Source organism: Dermacentor variabilis, chromosome 3, assembly GCF_050947875.1.
Source record: "Dermacentor variabilis isolate Ectoservices chromosome 3, ASM5094787v1, whole genome shotgun sequence".
In the NCBI taxonomy this organism is placed as follows: Eukaryota; Metazoa; Arthropoda; class Arachnida; order Ixodida; family Ixodidae; genus Dermacentor; species Dermacentor variabilis.
Window position 1 is genome coordinate 134,108,643 of NC_134570.1, and position 16,812 is coordinate 134,125,454.

General features: G+C 44.9%; 1 long non-coding RNA gene and 1 pseudogene across 1 annotated transcript; one reads left to right on the forward strand and one right to left on the reverse strand.

Annotated features, from left to right (window-relative positions):
• Nucleotides 1-538: 538 nt before the first annotated feature.
• LOC142576302 (uncharacterized) lies at nucleotides 539-2,634 on the reverse strand. The gene is made up of 4 exons (XR_012826825.1): nucleotides 2,316-2,634; nucleotides 1,813-1,976; nucleotides 1,210-1,339; nucleotides 539-893 (listed from the first exon to the last, which is right to left on the reverse strand). It is a non-coding gene; the product is annotated as an uncharacterized LOC142576302 (long non-coding RNA).
• A 616-nt stretch (nucleotides 2,635-3,250) lies between these two features.
• Nucleotides 3,251-5,030, forward strand: LOC142573827 (uncharacterized; annotated as a pseudogene).
• The last annotated feature ends 11,782 nt before the right edge of the window (nucleotides 5,031-16,812 follow it).

The window sequence follows — 16,812 nt, forward strand, 5'->3', positions numbered from 1 at the left end:
ACAATTGAATATGTTCCCTCAAATAAAGCATCAGAGCAAGTGTCGACATTCACATGCAAACAGCAAATCTACGGCCACTGTCGGGCAATTTGAGTGGCCTGTTTAGCAAGCAAGGCTTGGTATTATTCTCACCTGCGTACTATCGTATAAGAAAGTTTACTGAAATGGCTGCAGAATGCAGGCAACTGCAAAAGCATCAAAGGATGCTGTGGATGTTAGTGAGTTGTCAATCATTAAACTCAATAGTGTCCTTTCATACTCATACCCCTCATATGTTTGAATGTTAAGGAACCACAATACCTCATTTTATAACCATATGCCCATTTGCACTTGTTTTTTTTTTGGTACAGCACTACAATGCACTGTACATGGCACCTGACTTAAAAAATTAAATTATGGGGTTTTACGTGCCAAAACCACTTTCTGATTATGAGGCACGCCGCAATGGAGGACTCCGCAAATTTCGACTACCTGGGGTTCTTTAACGTGCACCTAAATCTAAGTACACGGGTGTTTTCGGATCTCGCCCCCATCGAAATGCGGCCGCCGAGGCCGGGATTCGATCCCGCGACCTCGTGCTCAGCAGCCTAACACCATAGCCACTGAGCAACCACGGCGGGTAGGCACCTGACTCGTACTGCATTTAAATTGTACCATCTACAAACCATCTTCCTGGCAGAATTGCAATTACCAAAAGAAACAGCATCCTTAGTACATAAAGCAAATAAATTGAAAGCATAGCAGTTTACCTTGTAGTTGAAGTAATTACTCCCAGACTTTGGTGGGCATGTGATTGCTACATGTTTTCCATCGACAGCCCCCAAGCAATTAGGGAATTGCCATCGAGCTGAAAATCCATCAGCAATCTTCTCCCACTCCTCTTGGGTTGGTGTCTAGCATAGTACGGCACTTGCCATTACTACTGACTGGAAAAATCAGTGGCACACAATGCCCATATTGCTAGAAAGTGTGCAGTGTCATTTCAAGTGATAAACGTAATTGCTATGTCCACAGGACCAAGCTCGGTATAACACACATTTATGCAGTAGAAGAAATGCTTTGCCTCTAATGTACCCAGGCAAAGTTGATTACCTAGTGTTTTGGTACTGCTTGAAGGCTGATCATTAATTAATTGGCAAACATTTTGCCCGCACTACCAGCAATCATCACAGTGCAGCAGTTATAAGTGAAGTGTAATGGCATACTTACTTGCATGAAATGATCCTTGAGGCATGCCCATATTGCTCGACATGTGCCGTGTATGCATTGCCTGGCAGTTTCAAGACCTACACGATATAACAGCGCTACTTGGCATATCTCCTGCCCTGATGCCAGGTAACTCTAACATGACAAACAAAACGAAAATTGCCCTCACGCACCAATCAAATTGAATTGAGGTGTTTTACGTGCCAGAACCATGATTTAATTATGGGCACGTGCCCCCAATGCACTGGACATCAGCATTTTTACATTTTACCCCTCATGAACCATTACAAATAAAAATCATCCCATTTCTGCAAGCAACCACATAGTACACAATAGATTTAAGATAGCAGGAAATTGCTGTTCCATACACAAACTGTGGGCCAGCATTTCCTAGCCTGAGAGACTGGGCCCTAGCCTGATAACCACCATGCTATGATTAACCTCTATAACAGAAACACTTCATGGCAGCAGCCTATGCAGTTTCTTTAAAATATACAGCAAAGTATAATGTTAAAAAATGTAATAGCATTACGACTGTAGCAGCACATACATGGTACTCCGCCGGTAAATAATTTTACTCACAATGTGGAATGTACTTCTACGAACCTCAATGTCATCGCCAGTCGCTCTCCAGGCTCCAAGGGCTCCCTGATTAACTGCTGTCGGGTCAGGTCCGCAGCCACAAAGTTTAACAGCTTATCGAAAAGCTGCGGCGTCATTCTGTAGTGCTTGCAGAAAAATCCGTGATCTCCTTGTCGCATGCGGCACATCTGCAATTGCCATGAAGAATGTAAACAATCATCCAGACATAATAGACGTGGCTGCGAATGGTCGTCTCATGTGTTAATGCATCGTATGTACCTGATCGCCAAGAGGGTGACCAGAGGTCATTTGCATCACTAAAACAACAATGAACTTGCTAAGCGATATAAAGGCGAGCAGAAAGCCTTACAGATTAACGACAATGGGGGCGAAATGACACAAAAAGCGCGTGCATATCGTCTTTTCAGCGCTGCACGTGTTTCTCAGCAATTACAAATTCAACCAAGGTCAGATACTGAATAGCGACACGACAAAACACTTCTACGTAAAATGAGCAGATTACCTACAGCTGTGTGGTAAAGTCCTTCTTGCTTTCGGGCCAAAAACACAGGTCGCACCCACCAGCGTCGCCGCTGCCTCCACCGTCGTTGGTCTCGTCTCCTCTTCATTATCATGAGCAAGAGTATCTGTTCCAGCAACAGTAAAAGCCTCGTACGAGTAGAGACTGCGGGCATAATGTCGACGGGATGCAGCCAGGGAGACAGCGATGACGTCTGACCGCACACACGAAACGCACGAAATCTGAGCAAGCAGTGCGCGCCGGTTCGCGCCATAAAAAACGCAGACGACGCGGAAAGGCGGGAACGCGGCGCCGTTGATAGCGTGCCAGTGCTGCTGCTACTTCATGCGAAGCTGATTATGTTGTGTAAGACAGCGCATTTTCGTTTCTTTTGCGTTGGTTTATTAACTCTAAAATAATAAAAATGACGTTTATCACTATTTAAGCATTTTGCAGCACCGTCAACATTTCTGTACGAAACGATGTCTTCTCAACCGATTATGTGTGAGCGCGCAGGAGCGCGCGCTTCCGCGCGTATTTGTGGATACAAACCGCCATTACTCGCGAGGCGCGGCAGGCGCGCGGACGCGAGCTAGCGCGCGGACGCGAGCTAGCGCGCGTCCGGAAGCGTACGTGTGGTCTCGCCTTAAGAAGACCTAACTTAATATTGTTATGGGGATGTTGGGAGTATATAATATTATCTGTTGAAGTAGCAGATTAGTGCCTGACTGAAGCCTCGAGTGCTTATTCCACCACAGACGGTGTGGTAAGGCCAGCGGCCGAGTCGTTTCAGCATTCATTTTCTGAGAGTGGTGGTGGACCTAGTTGCAGTATTCTTACTCCACTTAAACTTCTGGAGGCAGATGTGAGCACCGACGAAGTTCGTGCATGTCTTGACAGCCCTCCGAGAGATGGTGGGCCTGTAATTCAACTCTTGAACGAATGCGCTCCCTAGGTGATAATACATTGTTCCAAGGAGAATGGCCACACACAGTTTCCTTCAAAGAAAAGCTGCAGGACTGGTGCATACAGAGAAATGTGCCCCACGTTACTGTCACACATTTATTGCAGGTTGTGACCTCCCGAAATCTGCTAGAGCTCTCTTGCCAACACCAAGGTTAGCATATAGTTTTAAACCAATGGGTTCTGGCCAGCATTATAATTTTGGTTTAACTGAGATCCTTCAGGATGCATTGAAAAATGTTCTGCCTGCGCCTAACCCACTCATACTCCATGTGAATGTAGATGGACTGCCTTTGACAAGAAGCACACGAAACGAGTTCTGGCCTATTCTTTGCAAAGCAGCGAATTGTGAAAGTAGTAAGCCACTTCTAATTGGAATTTATTATGGCCACTTAAAGGCTTTAGAGTCTAATGCCTTCTACAGCAGTTTGTGTTTGACTTGAAAATGGCCCCGCATCATGGTGTTGCTGTTAGAAGCCAACTAATTCGTGTGGAACTTGGTGCAATAATCTGTGATGCACCTGCTAAGGCTTATATTCTGGGCATTAAGGGTCACTGTGTATACTTCAGTTGTCCAAAATGCACAAGCGAAGGGAACATAAGGATGGTCGTATGTGCTTCCCTGAACTTGATGCCCCATTGCGAACAGATGCAAGCTTTAGTAATGTAGATCAGGAACATCAGCACATTATGGACACAATGCTCAAGGATCTTCCCACTGACTTCATTAGGCAGGTTCCACTTCACAATATGTACCTGACTTGCTTAGGTGTTGTTCGTAAGCTTCTGCTGCTCTGGATTAGAAGAGAAAAGACTTATAGAATAAGGAAAGGAACAAGAGTCCGTGTTAGGAGCAAGTACTCAAATACGGCACTATGTGCCATCAGAGCTGTCTCGAAAGCAGAGAAGCTTGTCAGACAATGACAGGTAGAACGCTTCAGAGTTCCGGCTTCTTATGCTGTACTCTGGCCCCATGGTCTTGAAGTCAGATGCCTGTTCATCTGGCAGACAATTTTATGGTGCTGCACGTCCCCATGAGCATTCTTTGTAGCCCGCTGTCATGCGCTTATAATTTCGGAGTATATAGAGAGGTTGCTTGTGTATTTTGTTAGTGTTCATTAAAATGTACGGTGAGCATGCTGTTTCACTCAATGTCCACAGTTTGGGCAGACAACTTTCGAGTTCATGGGCCTCTGCATGGTTACAGTGCATTCATCTTCGAAACTTACATGCCTATGCTAAAGTATGTCAGAAAGCCTGAAAAGCCTCTTCAGCAGATTTATAATCCAATTATGAAAGAGCGGGCATTGGCTAGCACGTCCAACGGACCACAAACTTGTATTACTCTTGATTCAGGCTCTGTATGCCTCACAGAAAAGGAAAACAGCTGATTAGGCATGATAATGGACCACTTCCACTAGGTTGTGTAGGACCTCAGTACAAAGGTTTCCTATTTTCTCAAGACGTCGCCACAAAAGTGAACAAGAGGGACTGATGTGCATGCGAAATGATGAGAGCATTGCCAAAGTTGAAAACATTGCAGTCTGTGCTGTGAGCTACATGCCTGTGGTTGTTGGGAAGAAGTAGCAGAACTTGGAAGACCTTTACACTTATCCATGCAAATCCTCTCTCATTAACATATTTTTCACATCCAATCTTTGGCATCCACCTTTGGCCTGTTTCAAATATCACGCTGAAATGTGTGAGACTTCTTTTTGGGAGAAAGTATGCCGTATTTCCAATGCAACACCTGCAGTGATATTTTTACACTTCTATTCGCTATTTTTCTATTTTTGCTTAACAGTTCAATGTTGGCTTTTACTTCTTGCCATTGCATGTCACTGTCACTGAAAAAAAAAGCCATTCACTTTGCTTGTACTAATGTGAGAAATTCATTCCTGATCTCTTATGTTAAAACAAGAATCAATTGTATGTTCCCAACTTTGCATATGCTCGACATGTAAAACAGGCCGATATATTCAGTTGTGTATGTTCGTTGCCTTCGTTTCTGATGTCTATTAGCTGTGGGAGGATACCATACTTCACATTTTCCTTCAAGTTGACAGGGTTGCTCTTGTAGGGTTCCCCGAGGAGGACTGCAGCTTGGCAGTTGTTCACGATTCATGGTTGAATGAGAAAAGAAATAAGACATTTTGGCCTACTATAAAAATTCATGGCAGCGGCATAGAGCCACTGTTGATGGTGCTGCACCATCTCCTAGCTGGACAGAAGCCAACTCTATGATGAAATTCTGGGCTGGTAAGGTCGCACTATTGTTTGCGAGATTTCCTATTGTAAATGTTTCCTTTTTCAGACATTTACGAAAAGGCGTGTGAAAAACAGAACTTCATGCAATATCATTCGGACATCAGCTGTGAAGAGGAATTAGGATGCGGAAACGAAAAAAACGAAGTGCCTTCGCTTCTAATTACAGCAGTGAACGACACACAGCTGACAGCTCGGGTGATGATGCAAACTACGAACCTCCTGGCCACCAACACCGCCTCGACTGGTGACAAACATTGGTACGAAAGAAGTTTTGTTAATATGTTTGTGTGCAAGCGCACACACATGAAATACGAATATTCATACTTCCCAAAAGCTGCATCAAGGCAGAGATTGAGTTACGAGTTCAAAAATCTTAAGCACATCAACTGTTTGTTCTTCTTCGGCAGTTACGTTTTGCTATAAACAGGGAGTCTAGCGTCTGAGCCAAAAGTTAGCATAGTATAAGCACTTACAAGCACACGACCCAGCACAAAGCTGTGTGAGTGGAAATAGGTTAAAAGAATTGTATTAAAATGACAATTTCAGGTGGCTATGACCCAGCTGCTGCCCACGCGTCATTCAAGACGCCTGGACGACACCAAAAGAAACGCTCTGCAGGCATTGTACATCTTTTTCACTTCAACTTAAAAATGGGAAACAAAAACCTTCACAGGGAAAAGTATGCCAAGTAGATTTTGATTTAAGCTTCTAATGTGCTGTCAATATGAAGTATTATTGTTACAAGAAAGTAAGCATGAGTACCCCTATGTTAGTGCTAAATACCAAATCTTTTGTCTTCACTGTAAGCACGATATTACTCTTGATAAAGCAAGAAGCTAAAACTTGTGTATATGTTTCCTAACACAATTTTTACGAACTAAATTTGACTCACTCCCCACAAGGATGCACGCAACACCTCAGTCGTGATATGTTAGTGCTGCTCATCTCTTTTTGTGTGTGTGTGTGTGTGATTGTGTGTTGAGCGTATGCATACATGCAGCCTTTTTTGCCATGATTGCAGGTGCATCTGTGAGTCCTAGGCCCCCGTTCGGAAGAGCTGATGAGTCGAGACCGAAAGTGTGCGACGGATACTTCATGCTGGTGAATATCAAATTTTCTTTCACCTGACACTTTTATAGGACTTGTTCAAATATGAATTTGTACTTTCCAGGACAGCCACCTTTCATGCTGCCAGAGTGTTATTTCTTTTTGGAGCTTGCAATGAGGGTAATAATGCATGATGTTACTCAATTTCAGGCCCATCTGCCACTTCCTCAAGATTACGAACGGATCCGCAACTGCTTGGTATGATGTCGATGTTTGACTTCTCATGTTTGCTTTGAATGGTGTATTTGGTACATCTTGTCAAACACCGGAATTTTGAGGAGTGTTACACAAATAAGAAGCATAGAATGAAATGCCGCCTGGGCTTGCTTTGTGTCCTGTGGCCCTATTCAGCATTCTGCTGTTTGTAATGAGCTATTTCTTCCCAGCACGATTCTCTATTTTTCAAGACGCATGCAATGCTAAATGACGCAGCATGGTGGGCTCGAACATGACTCGCAAATGGAATCATGAGGCACTGCTCACTTTCAATAGTTTTGTATGAGCATCGCAGATATGCTGACGTAAATGATCTTGATGTGAAAATATTGCTTGAGCCTTTATGGAGAGGATATGAATGAATGAATGTTTGATGTTTTGTGGCGCAAGGGCCAAGTATGGCCAAAGAGCGCCATGTCCGTGTTAATGGGCTTGCAGTGAAATTATGAGTTCGATGAAGTTGGTGTGACGTGGCTGTAGAGGGGCCTTAAAAACGGTCGCGCTAAAGCGCGCAAAATCTGTATAATAAGATTATGGCGATGACTTATGACGTGTACTATGAACATTAAGATACATTTAAATAGAATGATACGATGCGTAAAAATATCTAAGGTTATAAGATATGCTCGAGCACTACTGCCTCCTTAGAGCCCTTGAAAAAACAAGGGCCTGGAGGCATGTGCTAGGCAAAACTGTTATCGCAGCGGCATCCTCTGGAGCGAGGATGCTCTACGAATTTCTTGGGCATATAACGTGTAGTACGACATCATTTAAGAAGCACAGGATGGAGAGGATATTGTCCACCCTCAATACAATAAGGTTGTAGAAGAGACGCACACACAGCTCTTGGCAGGAGTTGACTAATGCTGAAGAAGTATGCCCAGATAGTCAAAACCTTCCTTATCTGCCATTTTTGACCACAAAGACATGGTTGATTGGGATGCTGAACTCGGGGTCAACAAGGAAGCAAAGCTTCGAATGCTAATGAAGCTGTTTGCCTTCATTTTTGTAGTTTTCTGCAAAATGAGTTGCAGTGCAAGCTCATTTGTTTTTTTTTTACTGAACGTTATTTATATAACACGTGAGTGGTTTACCGATTATTGCTTATTTCATTTTCTGCCAAAAAAGACACATGGTTGTCCTAGGTGGTGACACCATAAGCCAGAAGACTGCATGCATTCCAAAGAGCGTGATGTTGTGGCATATGGCAAAACAGTTGAGTTGGTTTGGCGCAAAAGGCAAAATGAAGTTTTGTGAGCTGAACGTTTGCAAGCTACTGTGCAATAAGTCTTCTGCTACAATATCACTTTCATTGGCTGCATTGTCGTAGCTGATTTTTCTCGCACCATTGGCACTTATTTTCTTATGCAGCCTGCCTGATAGAACATATCAAGCAGAACCAGGGGGAGGCTGCACTAAAAAGCATCGAAAAAGCAGCCATGCCTAGGTTCTGCCATACCGCAGAACGGGCAGCAGCAGGGTAACAAAGACCACTGAACAGAAGTTCAGAACAGGACGACGAAGCACTCATTTCTTGAGACAGTGCACCTTAAGTACTGCTTAACTGTGCAATAAATACTTTTAGTGACCACTTCCTGTTGTATTTTTGTTTCTTGGTTTCGGAAATGAACACATTTCACAGAATTGCCATCCCACAAAAGTGCGAAGCAGTTAGCAAAAGAAAAAAAATGGAGGACGCTTAAGCTTCGCCTTCAAGAGTGGAACGCGACAGCGTTCCTGTCGACCCGCCAAGGGGTGTAAGACAATGGGCTACAGGGCAGCCATCACTTACGAGGCGCCCCGCATCGGACGCGGTGAGCGTCGAGCCATATGGTCGAGCAACGCAGCGTTCGGCGCAGCAACGAAACGTGCGCCTGAGCAAGCGGAACGAGCCAAAGAACTCGGTATCTCGGAGGGGGAAATGATGCACGCCAGCCAAACGTCGTGATCGGCACCGGCCGAAAGATAGACAGATAGTGATCTAAAGAAAGGAAGGCCGCATGATTCTGCAGAGGGAGCAAGGCGAAGCGTTGTCAGGGGAGAGAGGGTCCATGCCGCGACCCGCCTCGCACCGGTCCTCGTACAGCTCCAATGCGCGCGTGGCGCGCCATCTGTCGGGCGGCGCCGTACATGGAGAGGAGGGGGTCTTCTATGTTTGCCGCAAAATGGCTCTGCGTGTGCGGAAAGCCCAGAAGAAATACAGCGGAAACGCACTTCGCTACTCGTGTAATTGCGACTTCTGTAAGTTACATGTTCATAATTACCGATATACACCGCAGTATAACTTTCCACGGCTCGTTTCGAAGGCAACACCGCATTCACTAGAGGCGCGTTTGCACCGCTTGGAAGCATCGAACTCGTGGCTGAGTTGTAGCGTCTCCGTCTCACACTCCGGAGACCCTGGTTCGATTTCCACCCAGCCCATCTTGGAAGTTGCTTTTTATTTATGAAGTGCCTGCCGTGATTTATCGCTCACGGCCAACGCCGCGGACACCGACACCGACGACACCGGCTTTTCTGCGACACGAGCTCCTTAACGCTATCGCGTTAAAATCTGCAAGAGATCCCAATAACCTCCCAGGAAGGTCCCAAAAACCTCCCAGTCTGGGACATACCAGAAATCTTACTTTTTGTATCACTTTCTTATCACTTGTATCATCGGAGTGTAAATTGGACCATCCCTGGGATATGCCTATATCCCAAGTCAGACATCCTTAGGACGTCTTTCTGTCGTCTGGGAAATGGACGCGAAGGTTTAACGGTTTAGGGGTTTGTCATCCTAAATCGGCTTGTGCTATGCCGGACGCCACGGTGGAGGGTTTCGGATAGTTTTTACCACCTGAGGCCTTTCACATGCAATGACATCGCACAGTACACGGGCCTCTGGCATTTCGGTTTCAGCGAAATACATCCGCCACGGCCAGGATCAAACCCGCGTCTTTCGGGTCAGCAACCGAGCACCATAACCACTGATCTACCGGCTGAAATGTGTGAGAGTACTCGCAGGCATGCGCAGCAACAATGATTTCCCGAGTTATGTGAGAAAGCCCCCCTGCCAGAATGCAAATGCTTACGATGACGCTCTACGAAGTTTCCCATTTCTAGTACAGTTATTGCAGCTCATGTGAAGCTGTTCTCACCTTTTTTTAACACTTAAAAAGAGCGGCCAAGGCATACGCTTGACTTTGAGATGGCACCCTGAACGTGCAAATTATGAAGAATATGCTGTTTTCAGGGACAGCTTTCTCTGGCTACGCAGCGGAAGCCGCGCACGCGATGCGCCAGCTCCTACAAACGTGCTCTTTCCACTCGCTCATGAGCCAAAGACGCAGGCCTGGAAGCTAGCGGCGCGCGCTCGTAGCTTCCGCTGCATAGCCTTAGCTAATCCCGATTGAAGGCCTGCCTCATTCATTGTGCTCCTCTAACGATGCAAAGTCTGATTATAGAATGCGGGAGCAAGTAAACCTCTTAAAGCGGTAGGGTGGGTTACTGGGTTCCACTATAGAGCATACAGAAGAAAGAAAGGATGAACGCTCGCAATCAACAAAAGCGGCACTTACTGCTGTGTGGAACTCGCCCTCCTCCTTTCTTGCCTCCGACACTGGATGTATTCAGAACCTCGGCATCTTTTTTTTTTTCGAGCAGCTTCATTAGCAGCAACTTTTTTTCTCTAGTAGCAGACGACGAAGAACCCCCCACGGAGACAATCTAGGCAGCGGAGTCTACTTCTTCGTTAAATATTTCCTATGTCCCTCTCAGTGCATCTGAAGCCTTTTTAACCATAAAGAAGGCACTGAAAAAGAACAGCGACTAGTCGGGGAACAGAAAGAGGACGGAAAGACGGAGGCACGTCTGTACGTCTATCTTTTCCGATTAAGCACAACTTGGCCATACCGCTTATTTCCAACGCAATCTCTCCGCTAAACAGGCACAAAATAAACTGACACATTATTAAAAGCAACGGAAGGAGCTTTAGACAAAGTTTTAGGGTCTTTCTTTTGTATTTTGTTGTTGTAAAGAAAGAGCAATGGCCTATAAACTTTATTTGTCCATTTCATGTTGACTAAAGAAGTTTTGCCTTGTCTGGCCACACTGAGGCGGCACCTGCCACTTTTTCGCTCCATGTACCTCAGCTAACAGAAGTTGGGCGTCATGTCACTTCTTGCTGTTTCTTGCTGTGCGAAATTCGTCGAGAAATACACTTCATGTACCTCCGCCTTTAAAGTGCAGGAAATAATGCCCCAGAATGAAGGATATGCTTGGAAATCAGACGTTTTCTTCATAACTTACAGTATAGCATGGAATGAGTCCGGTATTTTCAACACTATGTATGTAAAAGCGAATTGCTTTTGTTTATAATGTCGCCCCTCCACCACTTTCGGACGTTTCCCCTCCACATGCATTGTTCCTATAAGGGCTAAATACCAAAATGACACATGCTTGTAATTTACTATCATCAGCTCACGTCGTCCAGTGCAGCTTCGTACTGGAACTACTGCTGCTTACCTGGTGCCACAACATTGGATGAACGCACAAAAAGCCCGGAACGAGCATTTATATAGAGCGAAATAAACATTTCCTCATCTACAAGGCGTTTTGCGTCAACTTCACGAAATTGCATGTGGCACAGATTCGATGGAGGCTTGTAAAGATTGGCCGCAATCGTTTTAAATAAATAAACGATTCCGCACTAAGGCCGTGTGCGAATGAGCAGCAGAAGAGACAAAAAGCGCCGAGTAGCGCAGCCGGCGTAGCGCCTGCCAACAGCCTTCAAAACGCGCGCGCCCAAAACCGAAACCGGAAAGAATAATGCCATGCGCCTGGTGCGCTACAGTCAGTTCGGCCACTGGGCTCTATAGGAGTGTCGGCTCTTGTTGAATGTCTTTCTGTATGGCGAAATCGTCGCCGCGGACGCCGCCGGCGATCGTCTCGCTCGGCCCCCACGCTGCCCCCCATCCGGGAAGTTAGTTAAATGTGGTTTAGTGGCGCAAAAGCGTCTAACGCTATGGTGCGCCGAATACAAGGTGTTTTAAAATCCAATTTAAAAAGAAAAAGGCTAGTTCATTTATATTCTATGTAAAATGCCAGTCTCGTCTAGAAATTTACGCCCGTCTGGTAATGAAACTCACATCATCTCCTAAAATTATAGTAGTATGTAAATGTGTAATTCATATAACTGTGCAAAAGGATTCGTCTGTGTACTTCAATATATGTGCATGTCAGTAGTATATGTATAACTGTTAGTGGTTCTTGGCATTTCTCGCATGTTGGTGCGTCTTATTTCGTAAGTAAATATTTGTGTGTGAGGTGTGTGTGTCGAATACATAGTCAGCATAAAACTACTCAAAGAACCACTCCTGGTGGCAACATGACTTCCACTCGCCAAGTATAGTTAAATGGGGTTTAATGGCGCAAAAGCGGCAAAGGCTATGCTGCGCCAAACACGAGGTGTTTTAAAATCCAGTTTGTGAAGGAAAGGGCAATGTTAATAATCTATATTTTATGTAAAAAGCCAGTGTCATCTAGAAATTTACGGATGTCACATATTGGGACTAGCGGGTCATCACCTAAAATTAGAGCAGGGTGTAAAGGTATGTCTAGTTGATATAACTTGTGCAAAAGTGCTCGTCTGTGTGTATCAATACGCATACATGTCAGCAAGATGTGCATAACTGTTAGTGGCTCTTGACATTTCTCGCATGTTGGTCTGTCTTCTTTCGTGAGTAAATAATTGTGTGTGAGGTGTGTGTGCCCAATGCGTAGTCGGCATAAAACTACTTCGATGAACCGCTCTTGATGACAGCATGACTTTCACTCGCCAACTATGGGTTTAGTGAGATGTAGCTTGTTGTCGGCATAACGGTCCCATTCGCGTTACCATTTTGCCGTTAAGGCTTTTCTGATCGCACGGATGCTATCTTTGTATGGAAGTATTGTGTTTGTTATCTCTTTGTACGCTGCCATCGATGCACATCTATCAGCTGCTTCGTTACCCGGTATCCCAACATGACTTGGAGCCCAGCAGAAACGAACTGCCCTCCCGTATTTGTTAAGTGCCAACATATTTAAAATGTCTCCTATCAGGGGTTCACACTCAGATTTCAGCTGTAGGGCCTTCAGTGTGCTTAAAGAGTCAGTGTATATGAGTGCATGTTTGTGTTTATCAGTGATAATCTTTTTAACAACCCATATAGCGTAAACTTCGGCCGTGAACACAGAGGCGTGTTGTGGCAATGGGATACTTGTTTCCCAATTTTCTGTTACGGCCCCTACACCCACGTTATTTTTTTGTTTTAGAGCCATCAGTGTAATATTGCATGTTATTTTGATATTTGTCCTGAAGTGCACGGAATTCTTGTATAATGTGTTCGTGTGGGGTGTCTTTCTTCTTTAATTGTGTCATTGTCCAGTCGCACAACTGTGTGAAATCGTACCACGGGGCCAACCGTTGTGGTTTCTTGGCAACCTGGAGGACTTCGTAGGGAATGTTATAATCCCAGCAGTATTGCTCATACCGCAGGACGAGTGGCCTAATCATGTTCGGTTTATTTGTATAGTGTAGGCTTGAGTTGCATTGTGTGAGGATGCTGTAGCATATGTGTTGCGGTGATGACTGAATTCTGAGTACGTAAGAAAAAGTGAGTAATGCTGTGCGCTACTGTAATGAGGGTTCATTGCACTCGACGTATAAACTTTGAATAGGTGAAGTTCTGTAGGCACCACTTGCCAGTCGCAGTCCAAGGTTATGTACTTAGTCAAGTCGTTGGATGTAGGACTGTCTGGCTGAGCCGTAAACCACGGAGCCGTAGTCTAAAAGGCTACGCACAAGAGACCGGTAAACACGTAAAAGGCACGTTCGGTCGGAACCCCAGTGCTTATGAGACAAAATTTTAAGGATATTTAGAGCTTTATTTGTTTTAATCTTTAGTGCTTTTATGTGAGTTAGGAAGTTAAGTTTGGTGTCAAAGGTTACTACTAAAAACTTATGATGATGATATGTAGTGTTTATTGGCGCAAGGGCCAAGTGTGGCCAAAGAGCGCCAAGGAAGTGGTGATGAGTACTGAATGGAAAAATGGCTTATGTGACGTGGCTGTAGAGAGGCCTAAAACTGAGAGCTATAAGTTGCATAAAATACACAAGGAATAAAAATATGAGAATGGCTGAAGTAGGGTATGCTGTAAGTATAGGATGTTCAACAATGGTGCAATAGCGTTACATGAATAAAAATGGACAAGTGATTGTTGTTGACAAATAGCACAACAGCCTCAGCTGGTCCCTTGAGTACAAGGGCCTGGAGGCATGTGCTATAACAAAGGTTCACATCGCAACCGTGGCCTCTCGCAAGAGGCCGTGTTACGAATTTCTTGCACAGAAAACGTGGAGCGTGTTAACGTCGTTTAAAAAGGCTAAGGTAGATTGCATGTGAAATAGCGGTTCTCTGCCTAGAAACAGTGCCAGGTGAAGTGGTATACACTGACTGTATGCTAAAGGGAAGTGTTTTTTCCTTTCGGCTTGTGTTTCGCGGCATTCTAGGAAGACATGTTGAACACTGAGTGTCTCCCCACATCTACTACACATTGGACGCTCACCGCCACTCAACAAAAAGCTATGTGTACCGTAAGTGTGCCCTATTCTGAGACGACAGAATAGGACATCACTTCGTCTGGACTTGGTCAGTGATGGCCAGTATCCTAAATGTGGCTTAACTATGTGGAGTTTATTAAGGGTTTCCGAGTCCCATTTATGCTGCCAGTAGGTTCTGAGTTGTTTCCGTAAGTATGGCTTTAGGTCTGAGAAGGGAACGGCTGCGGACATGTTGCAAGCTTTTGTGTCTAAGGAGGTAGCAATTCGGTCTGCCAGGACGTTACCTTCAATACCTCTGTGTCCAGGCACCCAGCATATCGTTACATGTTGGCCAGAGGCATAAATAGTACAGAGGAGAGAGAAAAGATCTGCAATTATTGGATTTCTGTGGTTGAAGCATGACATCAATGTTTTCACAACACTTAATGAGTCTGTGTATATGACCGCCTTACGTAGTTTTAACTGTTTGATGTGTTTTGCAGCCGACCATACTGCATACGCCTCTGCTGTAAAGATGCTTGTTTGAGGGTGCAGAACATCGGACTCGGAAAAGGATGGGCCGACGGCTGCGTATGACACGCCAGCATGTGATTTAGACGCATCTGTGTAATACTCTGGACAAGGGTATTTAAATTGTAATTCCAGAAAATGCATATGAATGTGCGCCTCTGGAGCGTGCTTCGTTACCTCCACAAATGACGTGTCACAGTCAATGATTCGCCACAACCACGGTGGAAACGGCTTGGCAGAAGCCATTAGTCTATTTTCATGAATGTGAACATCCATCTCCTCGCTCAGCTTTGTCACACGGATCGAGAATGGCTCTCTGGCTGTAGGTTTGTTGTGAAAGTGTTGCAGAGGTCATATCGTTTATGGTGGGATAACAAGGATGGTTTTCGTTAGCATGTACTTTCAGAAAATAATTAAATGTAGAATATGACCGCTGCAGATCGAGCGACCATTCATTCGATTCGACATAGAGGCTTTGAATCGGACTCGTCCTAAAGGCACCGGTGGCGAGGCGGATACCAAGATGATGCACAGGGTCCAGCATCTTGAGAGCACTGGGTGTAGCTGAGTGATACACAACCGCACCGTAGTCTAACCGCGATCGTACAAGGCTCCTGTAGAGGTTCATGAGGCATTTCCTGTCGCTTCCCCATGTTGTATGTGACAGTATTTTCAGGATGTTCATTGTTTTAAGGCATTTAGCTTTCAAATACTTGATATGAGAAATGAAGGTTAGTTTTGAGTCGAGTATTATGCCTAAAAATTTATGTTCAGTGTTGAGTGGTATGTGTTGTCCATGCAGCATAATATCAGGATCTTGTATCAAGCCTCTCTTTCTAGAAAAAAGTACACAGGAGCTTTTGGAGGGGTTTAGCTTGAAGCCATTTTCGTTTGCCCATTTTGAGACCTTGTTCAGTCCGAGCTGGACTTGGCGCTCGCAGACAGCAAGGTTACAAGACCTAAATCCTAGTTGTACATCGTCTACATATGTTGAATAAAAAATTGAGGATGGAATGACTTCGCGGATGGAGTTCATTTTCACAATGAAGAGGGTGCAACTAAGCACGCCCCCTTGTGGCACACCAGTCTTTTGAGTGAATAGCCTGGACAGGGCATTGCCCACTCTAACACGGAATGTGCGGTTAGTCAAGTAGTTTTCTATCATATTTAGCATATTGCCGCGTACGCCCATCGCAGATAGGTCTCGGAGGATTCCGAATCGCCATGTTGTGTCGTCGGCTTTCTCCAAGTCCAGAAATACTGAAAGAAAAAATTGTTTGTGTATATAAGCCTCTCTAATATTTGCCTCAATGCGAACAAGGTGGTCTATTGTTGACCTACCCTCCCTGAAACCACATTGAAGGGGATCAAGTAGACGGTTGCTTTCCAGGAAATAGATTAGACGCCGATTACCCATTTTTTCATATAATTTACACATGCAGCTCGTTAGTGCTATTGGTCTGTAACTACTGGCTAATGCGGGGTCTTTGCCTTGCTTATGAATTGGGATGACAATCGCTTCTTTCCATGAGGATGGAATATGCCCAGATAGCCACATGGTGTTGTAAAGAGACAGAAGTGTGTTCAATGTTTCTGGATGCATATTCTTTATCATTGCATACATTATGCGGTCACCACCTGGTGCTGAGTTGCCGCAGGAACTGAGAGCAGCCTTCAGTTCAGCGAGACTAAACGGACGGTTATAAGGTTCATCTGCTGCGCATTTTCGTTCAAGGTGCTCTCGCTCTATGCGTTCCTTGAACTTTAGGAAAGTTGGCGCATAGTGTGATGAACTAGAAATATTTTCAGAATGCTTACCCAGGAGGTCTGCCTGATCTTTCATGGTGTCGCCTTG